The sequence below is a fragment of the Euprymna scolopes genome, chromosome 32 (assembly GCF_053919585.1).
Source record: "Euprymna scolopes isolate OS-2025 chromosome 32, ASM5391958v1, whole genome shotgun sequence".
Classification (NCBI taxonomy): domain Eukaryota; kingdom Metazoa; phylum Mollusca; class Cephalopoda; order Sepiida; family Sepiolidae; genus Euprymna; species Euprymna scolopes.
The window spans coordinates 81030385-81041626 of NC_136513.1; the positions used below are offsets into that span (position 1 = coordinate 81030385).

Here is an 11242-nt window from a genome sequence, read left to right on the forward strand (position 1 = left end):
AACGTCATCTTAGGTTGGTCATTTTGACATTGGCTTTTCTATTCTAAAATTAACTCAATCCTCATTCAATTTTTTTTCTTTTTCTTCACTCATTCTCCCAAAATTAGGACAGCCTTGACAGTCGTTTTAAATTCTTTTTTCTACGCATATCTTATCTTCCTTTTAATAATATTATTTAAACTCATTCCCTTTTCCTTGCCCCCATTTGTGAATTATTCCACGGATTTTTGCTTTTTGGATTACTACGGACCATCTTCCAATTACGCGATTCCCTTGTATTTTATTGTGGAAATGGAAACTTAACCAACTTTTTGGACTTTGATCTTTGGATGTAACTGTTATTGGATATTTTATCCATTCACGTGAAATCAACTTTTTCTTCACCATATTCCCTCTGCTTGTTACAAAGTAAGATCTATGACTTACTTGTAGTTTCATCAAATATTTTGCAAGCAAAATCCGATCCCGCATTTTGCTAAACCCTCTGATGAGAAGGAAAGTATTTCTTCGAAACTCCGCGGATTAAGGACTACCCACTTATTTTGTGCTTCCTTTTTAAAATTAAATTTATTTTTAACTCCTTTTCAAAGTATTTTATAACATGTTTTATGAACTACTTGTTCTTATGTATATATATATATATATATATATATATATATATATATATATTGTCCTACTGCCCATACCACTGGACCGATCATAAACAAACTTGGCACGACGATGATCCCCCACCTGGGAATGGTGTACATCATTTTCTAAGGTAATGGTCAATGGTCAAGGTCAGAGCCTATGCTGGTGCACATAATTTACATAAGGTACAAGGTCAAAGGTTAAGGTAAGGACTTGCTAATAATCTAAATAATACAAATAATCCCCATCTGACAAATTCAGCAACGTGAAGACCACCGTATTTATAACGACGCCATTGCATGCGAATTGCCATTTTATTGCCAGGTGAGAAAACCGATGGCTATCACATGAGTCATATTCGTGATCGTTTCTTTATCGTTTCGTTAAGAAAGACAGGAAAACGAAAACTTGAGATTTTTCTTCCAGGGACAGATCCCTTGATTTGAGCTGCGGATTGTTTTCAGGATCCATTATTTTCCGCTTCGGGGATTTTCTAATGCATGTACAGACGTGATAGGAAGGCTCAGGTTTCGGATCTCATTAATTTTCTGTCAATCTCTGCGATATGCTTAAAACCCTTAATAAACGAGCGTATCGCTTGTAAACCTGATATTCTTAATATGCATCCAGTCATTGTCGCTTAAGGCAACCTTAACGGCATTTCAAACCTAAGCATGATGGTCATGGATCCCTGTCGACGGACGTGTAAATTATTACACGCCTGTCAGCAGGGCTCCATATCTATCATGTTTAAGTTTAAAAAGGAGAGTGACACATACAGGGGGGGGGCACAGATTAGAAACCCGAAAGAAAGCTTCTCGAATTATTATTATCTATATATTAATCCGATAGCGTGTGTGTTCCTTTGTGTGTCACGCTTTCATCCAGGTCGTTTAATTGTTATGAAATTCCATTTCTTATCTTTATATTAATATCATAATTCGCTTCGGCCGTTATCATGCTGTGCATCCCTAAAAAAAGAAAGTAGAATATTCCAAATAAACCATGTCACCCCTTAAAAGGAAAGTGGAATATTCCAATTATAATAATGTTAATAAAACACGCAAAAAAATTGTCGCTGTTGAGGCAAAGCTAATAAAAATGATTTGTTCTTCTTGGCCTTTGGCCAAGATCAAAGTGTAGTATCTGTTCTTCAAATGATAATTTCAACTTCTTCTCTCTCATTGGAAGACAAATCCTTTACAACTAAGACAATTTTTTGTTCCTTGTCTCCACGGTAAAAAACGACCCTGGTGTCTAAATCTGTCCCGTGGGGAGGCATTGCAAATAGGTACTATATTTAATGTAACAAACCTACTGGGAATAGTAATTTCTGATTTAATTACAAAATGCCCTGGAAATGTCCCTTCTGATTGATTATAAATGCCCTGGAAAATGTCCCTTCTTATTATTTATTTTTTTATTTATTTTTCTCCCCACAAGGGCAGAGTTGGACATGAGGTCGGTTAAAAATTTGGGAGGGAGACCAGCTCCCAAAAAGGGGCACTCTGGTCAGTAACAAAAATAAAAATTGTATCAGTAATGAAGGATTTCTCCTCCGTTTACAAAGATCAAAAAAGAGGCGGGTTTAAGTCACTGGAATGCTGAGACTGGAATTTATGTTGAATCAATGGTTGCCTAATCCCTAACAGTGTTAATGTTTTCATGTACTAATTTCGAAAAGCTGCTGAAACAGTTTATGATTTGAACATTACTTTATTTCAAGTATATTTTAAACAGGTGGTGGGGGATATGAAGTCAATCCCGGAAATAACTTAAACCGTTTACGGTTTAAACATTACTTTATTTCATGTATATCTTAACAGTGGGGTGTGGGATATGAAATCAGTCTAGGAAATGGCTGGAACTGTTACGCATTAAACATTACTCTATTTAATGTATATTTTTAACAGTAGAGTGGGGTTTATGAAGTCGGTCCCGGAAATGGCTGCAACCATTTACGTTTAAGACATTACTTTATCAAATGTATATTTTTAACAGTAGGATGGCAGATAAAAAGTCAGTCCCGGAAATGGCTGAAATCATTTACGTTTTAGACATTAATTTATTTAATGTATATTTTTAATAGTGAGGTGGGGGATGTGAAGTCAGTCTCGGAAAGGGCTGAAGCAGTTTACGATGTAAATATTACTCTATTTCATGTATATTTTTAACAGTGCGGTGGGGGGCATGAAGTCAATCTCGGAATTGAATGAGATAAGTGCAAATATATATTAGCAAAAAGCGTCACTTAGTATTGAATGAGATAGGTGGAAAACACATAGTAGTAGAATACCCAGCGTCGCCCAGGATAGAATGAGATAGGGGAAAGATATATACTAGCAGAATACGGGGCGTCACCAAGGATTGGATAAGATAGGTGGAACATATATACTATGAGAATACTTGGAATTAATTGAAGTGTTTGTAATGAAATAATCAGCCCAGACAATATATCAAAGTTATTATTTAAGTAAGAGGGGCGACATAGTGGGTTAAAGTATGAAAATTATTGTCGAAATTAGTAACATATCCAAGAATTATGAAAAATGATGAAATGTGAGTTACTTGATTGGTGTGTTTGTAATGAAATAATAAGCCCAGACAATATATCAAAGTTCTTATATCAGTAGGAGGGGGTATAATTTGGGTCTGTAATTATAAGAAATTATTTTCGAAATCAGTTACATATCTAAGAATCATGAAAAATGATAAAATGTGAGTTAATTGGTTAGTGTGTTTGTAATGGAATAATCAGCCCAGGCAAGATATAAAAGTTATTATTTTAGTAAGTGTTAAATTTATGAAAAATTATTGTCGAAATTAGTAACATATCCAAGAATTATGGAAAATGATTAAATGTGAGTTAATTGATTTGTGTGTTTGTAATGAAATAATCAGCACAGGAAATGTATCAAAGTTATTATTTTAGTAAAAGAGGGCGATAAGCTGTGTTTAAATTATGAAAAATTATTAATGTTATTCTTCTTCTTCTTCTTCTTCTTCTTCTTATTCTTCTTATTATTATTTATATCATTTATTACTACCTGCTTACTAAATATATGTATATATATATTATATAATATTCATAATTAAGTGCATCAGAGATTACAGACTGAAACTTTGTATAAATCAAGATGAGAACAGTTTTCCGAATAATAATAGTTTTGATATTATTTATCTATATATCTGTAAAAGTGAACGTGTTTGTGTGTGTGTCTGTGTACATTTCCCTACGCAATAACTTTCTCAGTTTTAAGTCTACAGACTCGAAATTTGAGATACAGGGTACTGAAATTTGGAAAAATCTTTGTTATTAATTTTCGGCCAGAAATTGGGCTATTAAGGGGTCAGAGTTCAACGATGTGACCTTTAAGAACTACCAAACTCCTTCGCCAATGTTGGGTTTAAATACTTGAGATTTTAGATATAGATTCCTTGGACATGGATGTAACTTAATAACTTTATTTGAGCCCAAAACAATAGATGTTAAGGGTTCATAATAGAGGTCAAATTTGAAAAAAATTGACCGCTTTTTTTGCTCAACATACACCTCCAAACACCCGGGAAACGCCGGGCTGCAATGCTAATATATAATAATCGTATAATGAAAGTCTCTAAGGATTAAAGTTAAAAAATAAAAAATAATTCAATTGTAGTGAGATTAGAAATCAGAATATTCCTTTTGTCCATGATCTTAGTATGTCAAAACAAAGCACAAGAAAATATAGAAAAAAAACAAAAAAACAAAAACAAAAACAAAAAAAAAAAACGAAAGACTGAAAGATCCAATCAAAGAGAAAATTTCCGGCTTCATTCGGATCAACTTCGGTCTTAAAAAAATTAAAATCTTGAGATTTATTGAAAAACTGCAAATTCGTAGACTAAAAGATGCGAAACGGGATTTTCATAGCACGTGCTTTACTATTTGAAAAATTATACGGTATGTAAGACAAACATGTTGATTGAATAAAAGAAAAACAATGAAAACATATATAAAATGCAACAAAAAATGAGCTACACTTAACCGGGGTCAGAGTTTGTTGTAAAGTGGCGGGTATACTGCACTATTTAAGCATGATATTTTGCCAGATTTTCAGAAGGTACGTTTTCGAAAAATGAATTCAGTTTCAAATCCTGACGAACACTCAGCAACTATGGACACTTAGTTATGATGTGCATCCAGTCATTATGTTTGTTCAACGATGAAAACGAAGTTTCTAACTTAAAAATTTATGAGTGACGTTGGAGCAGACCGACAGAATATCTTTTAGAGTTGCTTGGACGCATCGAATAATATATATATATATATATATATATATATATATATATATATATATATATATAGATAGATAGATATATAACAAAGAGCAACTGACCGAGTAACAAGCCAATCGACCAACTGTTATATAAATAGGAATACAGTAAAAATTTAAAAAACAATTGTAGGTATCTGAAGTTTAACAAAGGGGTTCATCTATATTTTTTTACTATTATTACATAAATCAAATAAAACTACATATAGCCCGCATTACGTCAAGCTAAGCCTACCACCTGTTTTCCAAGATTCATAATTATCGTTTAATTTATCGAGGAATAAATTCTGTCATATAATTACATAGAAATATACACATACAAGTGTCTTTAATAAGACTTTTTTCGTATGCGTACTTTTGATTGGGAGTACACTAATGAAACTAGTCACTTTTGAAGTACTCTCCTCCGGCTACAATATACTTGTTATACCGTTCCAAAAATTTCTGTACGACCTCATGGAAGTCCTCTTGTGTAAGCATGTCAATGACCCTCGTCACAGCCTCTTCAATTGTCTCATAACTGATCTTCTCTGAGCACCTTTAAGAAAAAAATTCCGCAAATCTTCCACATCTTCAGTTCATCGCGAATTATTGTGTGCATAGTTCACACACTGACATCAAACTGTACACTTATTCATAAAATTCTTTATTTGGCCAATCAACTCTTCGGATATCCTTACTTCTCCTGTATCTCTCATCAACCCCTACAGACGCCAGGCCTTCCTTAAATAACGTATACCACTCAATAACTGGTGCTCGACTCGTGCAAGATAGTCTGTGAGTGATAATTAGAGGTGTGGGAGGAGTAAGGAAGTCAGAACCCATGAATTGATTGGCCAAATAAAGAATTTCATGAATAAGGACAGTCGGTTTTTCTACAGAGACAATAAGTGCACAGTTTGATGTCAGTGTGGGAACTTTGCAAACAAATATTCGCGAGAAACTTTGGATGTATGATATTTGCACGAATTTTGCCCCATAGAGGGCGCAAAGAAGATCAGAAAAAAGACGTTGTGATGACCGTCAAAATTTCCTATAGTCCATACGTTGCTTCCTGGAAGTTTTTATTATTCCTCAGGCTCAAGGGAAACATTAAAGACTGTCGCTATGAGATAATTGAGGAGATTGTAGAGGCTGTGACGAGGGTCATTGACTCGCTCATACAAGAAGACATTAATTGAGCCTTCCAGAAGTTGTGGGGACGGTACAACAGGTGCATTGAAACCGAAGGCGATTATTTTGAAGGTGACTACAGTTTCATGTGTGTACTACCAATAAAATAAAAGTGCTTATACAAAATAAAAAAAATCTGGATGCTTATTTAAGGCACCTCCTACGTTCGTTGGAGCACATTCAATTTAAGTACATCTAAAACAAGCACAGGGATACTACATTGTAGCAGTGTGACAAGGATTAGAGATTTGTTGACAGTCAGAAACCTACTTTATTGGAACTTTTTTTAGAGTCCTGTCAAATACAGAGATAGATAGATAGATAGAGAGAGAGAGAGAGAGAGAGAAAGAGAGAGAGAGAGAGAGAGAGAGAGAGAGAGAGGGGGAGACCGAGACAGAAATAGACAAGCGGCTGATTCACCGGCTCATGTGTGGTAACCATACTCTATTCATGGACACTGTAAGATGTGAAAATATTTCCTTTGCAGCAGCTAAATGGCTTTTATATACTTGCTCTAATTCATGTACTCTGTAAATGTTACTCCGAGGAGCTTGAGTGATCACACCTTAATTTTTATCCATAAGAATCTGTTGCTGAAATTAAAAGAAAAAACTTTTTTTTTTAAAGATAAGTCGTATTGTCTTTGTAGTACTAAATATTACCATCCATTTACAGCCCTGTCGGTGGGGCATTAGAATACGCCGACTGCCCCCCCCCCTGCAGAGGGTAAAAGTCCCTCAATGGGGGTCCTGGATATGACCTTAAACTATATCCAGTGGTGAGGTCCCAGCTTGTGGGCTTTGGGGAGTGTGGAGCCACCCTTTAATTACCATTGCTCCCAGATCCACTCTGACCCGGAGTGGTAGTACCTGTTAGGGTCCCAACTATGGGTTAAATAGAAACCGATGTGAAAACAACAAATATACTCTATTAAAAAAAATTTTCTTCAAAATCTTTGGATTCGGCATTAAATAACCCGAAAAGGGTTGATATGCCGTAAAACAAAAACAACCAACCAACCACCCATTTACGTCCCCATAAGTATCAAAGGTGCTTTTCTATTGATGACCTATTTTATGTAGCTAATCAAGCCAGGAATTTAATATAATAGACATAATGTTTGCTATTATATTACTCACGACCCCAAAAGAAAGTAGCATTTTATTCCTGGGAGCATGGTATTTTCACATCCACAGAATAGATACTACAATATCCTCTCCAGAAATTGCAGGTGACAATACCTGGGAAGATAGTATAAAGACAAACGAAAACATACTGCACTGCCGGCACAAATGTAAAAGATAATGCCTGGGAGGATAGTATCATGACGAACAGATTTATATGAAAATAAAAATAAAAATGAAACTGCGGAACTAACCCTAAGTTGGTTTAACCGGCTTCCGCCAAGAGAAGAACTTTCATATGAGTATGAAATACACAAGCGGTTCCCGGTCGCATGTACATCCCCGTTAGGGGAGATGACCAGGTTAGGTTTTTGCAACTCTTGTAGGGAGTAGTCAACATCTTCCTAAATACAGCACCTGGTATTCCCAAATTAGTCACCCATCTGGTATTTATCATGCTCAACGTTGCTTAACTTATGTGATCTAACAAGAACCGGTGTGTCAACATGATCATGTTGTATTACGGTATGCCAAAGTGAATATCTTGTAGAACGAATTTATACTACACTGTTCGTCACGAAGGGGGAGTTAATGTCTGAGAGGATGATATATTGACAAACTAATATATATCTATCTAGCTATCCATCTATCCGGCACAATGATGTCGACACACAGGTTCTCGCCAGATCACCAAAGTTAAGCAACGTTGAACCTGGCCAGTACCAGACGGGCGAGCATTTGGGAAGGCGAGGCGCTCTATGTACAGGTTGAGAAACTGGCGCGGTCTATTCTTCGCACGAGAGTAGATGGGCCTTTCTTAAGCCGTGGTAGGCAACCCATCTAGTGATGGTGTCAAGATAAATAATAGTCTTGATAGCCCTGGCGAAAAAGTATTTAGCTACGTCAAGATTTGAATTACGCCACAAACTTGTGTAGTGAGTTCAACCTCTGCTGCGGCTGCATGTTACGTTTTATCTATCTATCTATCTATCTGATACGTTACCGTTCTTCAAATGATAATATAATGCCGAAGAGGGTGGTGTCATGAAGACACAACAGATACTACATAGCACTAAAAAACAGGGCATGCCAGAAAGTTTTTATTTATTTTATTTGCTGACGCTAAAACAGATACTACATACTCTTCTGTATTTAGTATTGAAGCATAGTACATTAGCTATAATTTTTTTATCGTAGAACGTAATGGACATTAAAAGGGAATACTATAATAAATTAATAGAAGTAATAGTATAGTCTCGGTTTCAAATAGAGAGATGCTAAATCGTCATCTCTATCTCTACTGTTATATAAAATGAACGTCGTCTATATGTATCTGTGTGTGTCAGTTCGTTCCTTATGTGCTCGAAAACGACTGAGCTGACTTTTATGAAATTTCACAAGAAAGTACTGTATGTACCTGTCAGTGTTCTTAGATAGGGTTGTTTTCGAGAAGTATCGAAAATCGATTATCGAAATAATCTGATGAAAGAAGGATCAGCCGATACTGACCCAAGTAAACATCTTACACAGACTAACATCACAAGTTTATGTGAGAAGTGATATTACCTCACAAGCCGAAAGAACCGACGCATAAAATAAACAATAGGATCTTTGATATGATGTAGAAGCGTTCGAAATAAAGGTTTCTGTTGATAGCACAATTACGTTATGATACTTTACTTTTTCGTTGTTCAATGTAGATCATAATATATTGTGGACCAAGTTAATGCGGGAAGGCATGTGAAACTTCATCTCGATACACCGCGATGGGTCCCCAACTAGAGCAGGCAGTGAACTGATTTGATTGAAAAATAGACAATTTCACCGATTTAGATGACAATAAAAATATGAGAGTATAAAGCATTCGTTGATCATCATTAAATCTCGGGCTATTAGATAAATAAAATCATCTCGTTGCTGAGCAAGTTTCAGTAAACAATATAGCAAATATGAGAAATAAACAGTTATAACAGTTAAATACGTTAGACTAATATTGTATGTTCGCATTTAATGAACCTGGGATGTTAACGAACGATAACAAAATTTCTATTTAATTGTTTTTTATATCTTGTGATTATCAATTATGAATATTTTGAAATATCTCTATGAAGATATCAATGTGTTTCCGTTTTGGTTGCTTTTTACTCTGTTACACAAATCTCATTAATTATTCCAGTTCCCATGTTTACGTAATTCGAGATTGTCATCGTAGAAATATATTCAAGTTAGGTGCCCGAAGAAAAAATATGAAATTGTGAAATAGAAAACCTAGATACGATTTTAAAATGAGGTAAGCCGATAATTAATATATTTTATCACACACCAAACAGATACATAAGATCACACACCACACAATTACACATAATACAACAAATAGATATATAAAAGAACACACCACGCAACTATACATCACACACCAAACAGATATATAAGAGAACATACAACGCGACTATATATCAAACAATATATATAAGATAATGCATCAAACAAATATATAAAATCACACACCACACAACTATATATCAAACACCAAACAGATATATCAGATCACACACCACACAACTATATACACACATACCAAACAAATATCACACACGACACATCAATATATCACGCACCAATGAGATATATAAAATACCAAACCACACAACTATATATCACACAATAAACAGATATATTACACACAACTATATCGTTCACACCAAAAAGGATATATAAGATCACACACAACACATATATCGCATACCAACGAGCTATATAAGATCATGCACCACAAAACTATATATCACACACAAAATAGATGTATGACTGAACACTTCACAAGTATATATCACACACCAAAAAGATATATACAATCACACATCACGCAACAATATATCATATACAAAACAGATATATAAATAACACACCACACCTACATATCACACATTAAAAAGATATATAAAATCACAAACCACAGAACAATGTGTCACACACAAAACAGATATATAAGCTCACACAACACACAACTATATCATATCACACAGCAAGCAGATATATCACATCTTAAACATACAAAAATTAAATAAATAAAAAAATAAATATGAAATGACAATAGGTGTCCGATATAAGTTTTTAATTCTAAACATACTCCTAAATATAACGATTGTATTAATAGCTTTTTTTTTACACAGTGATCACCACTTATCAAGGCCCGGAAGCAACTCAGGGATAAGGGTTATTGCAAGTACATTACGTTCGTGTGGAGATTTGATGAAGTGTTTACTTAAGGGGGCGGTTCATTAGGAATTTGTTAACGTTGGACTTGAACACATCCAAGTTGTTGTCCGTTGGGAAGCAGGTAGATGGAACAGAGTTCCACAGGCGTGCAGTTCTAAGAAAGTAGCTTTGTTCATGGAATCCACGTTTTGATTTAGGCACAGATATAGAGTGGGGGAATTTTTCACAGTGGATTCAGCGAGACGGGTGTTTTTCGTGAAAGATTGGCGAGGGGGGCCAGAGATTGGAGTTCAGACGAGCACCTGCCATGGAAATAACGATAAAACATGGATAGGCTCACAACGTCTCTTATGTGGGAGAAAGGTTGCAGGGTAGAGAAAAGGGCATCCCCCACTAAGCCACGAAGTCTATTTTGTACTCTGTCAAGGCAGGAAAGGCTGTTTTTAGCAGCTCCTGTCCAGATATGGCAACAGTATTCCATCCTTGGACGTACTTGGCTTTTATATAGATTTGATGTATGTAAGTGAGTTTGATTGCGCAGTGTCTTAATTTTTCTATAGAAAGTTATGTACAAGGTGCCTTTAACAAGTTTCCAGACTTTTTTTCGTATGAGCACTTTTATTGATAGAACACACTAGTTTCTTTCGAAGTAATCTCCTCCAGCTGCAATGCACTTGTACAATTTCAACAGCTTCTTGAAGGCCCCATGGAAGTCCTCTTGTGTAAGTGTGTCAATGGCCCTTGTCACAGCCTCTTTCATGTCATTAATTGTATTATAAC

At 35.3% G+C, this 11242-nt stretch overlaps 1 pseudogene; it reads left to right on the forward strand.

Moving 5' to 3' along the window:
• The first annotated feature begins 1737 nt into the window (after window positions 1-1737).
• LOC145256600 (U2 spliceosomal RNA) lies at window positions 1738-1944 on the forward strand (annotated as a pseudogene).
• The last annotated feature ends 9298 nt before the right edge of the window (window positions 1945-11242 follow it).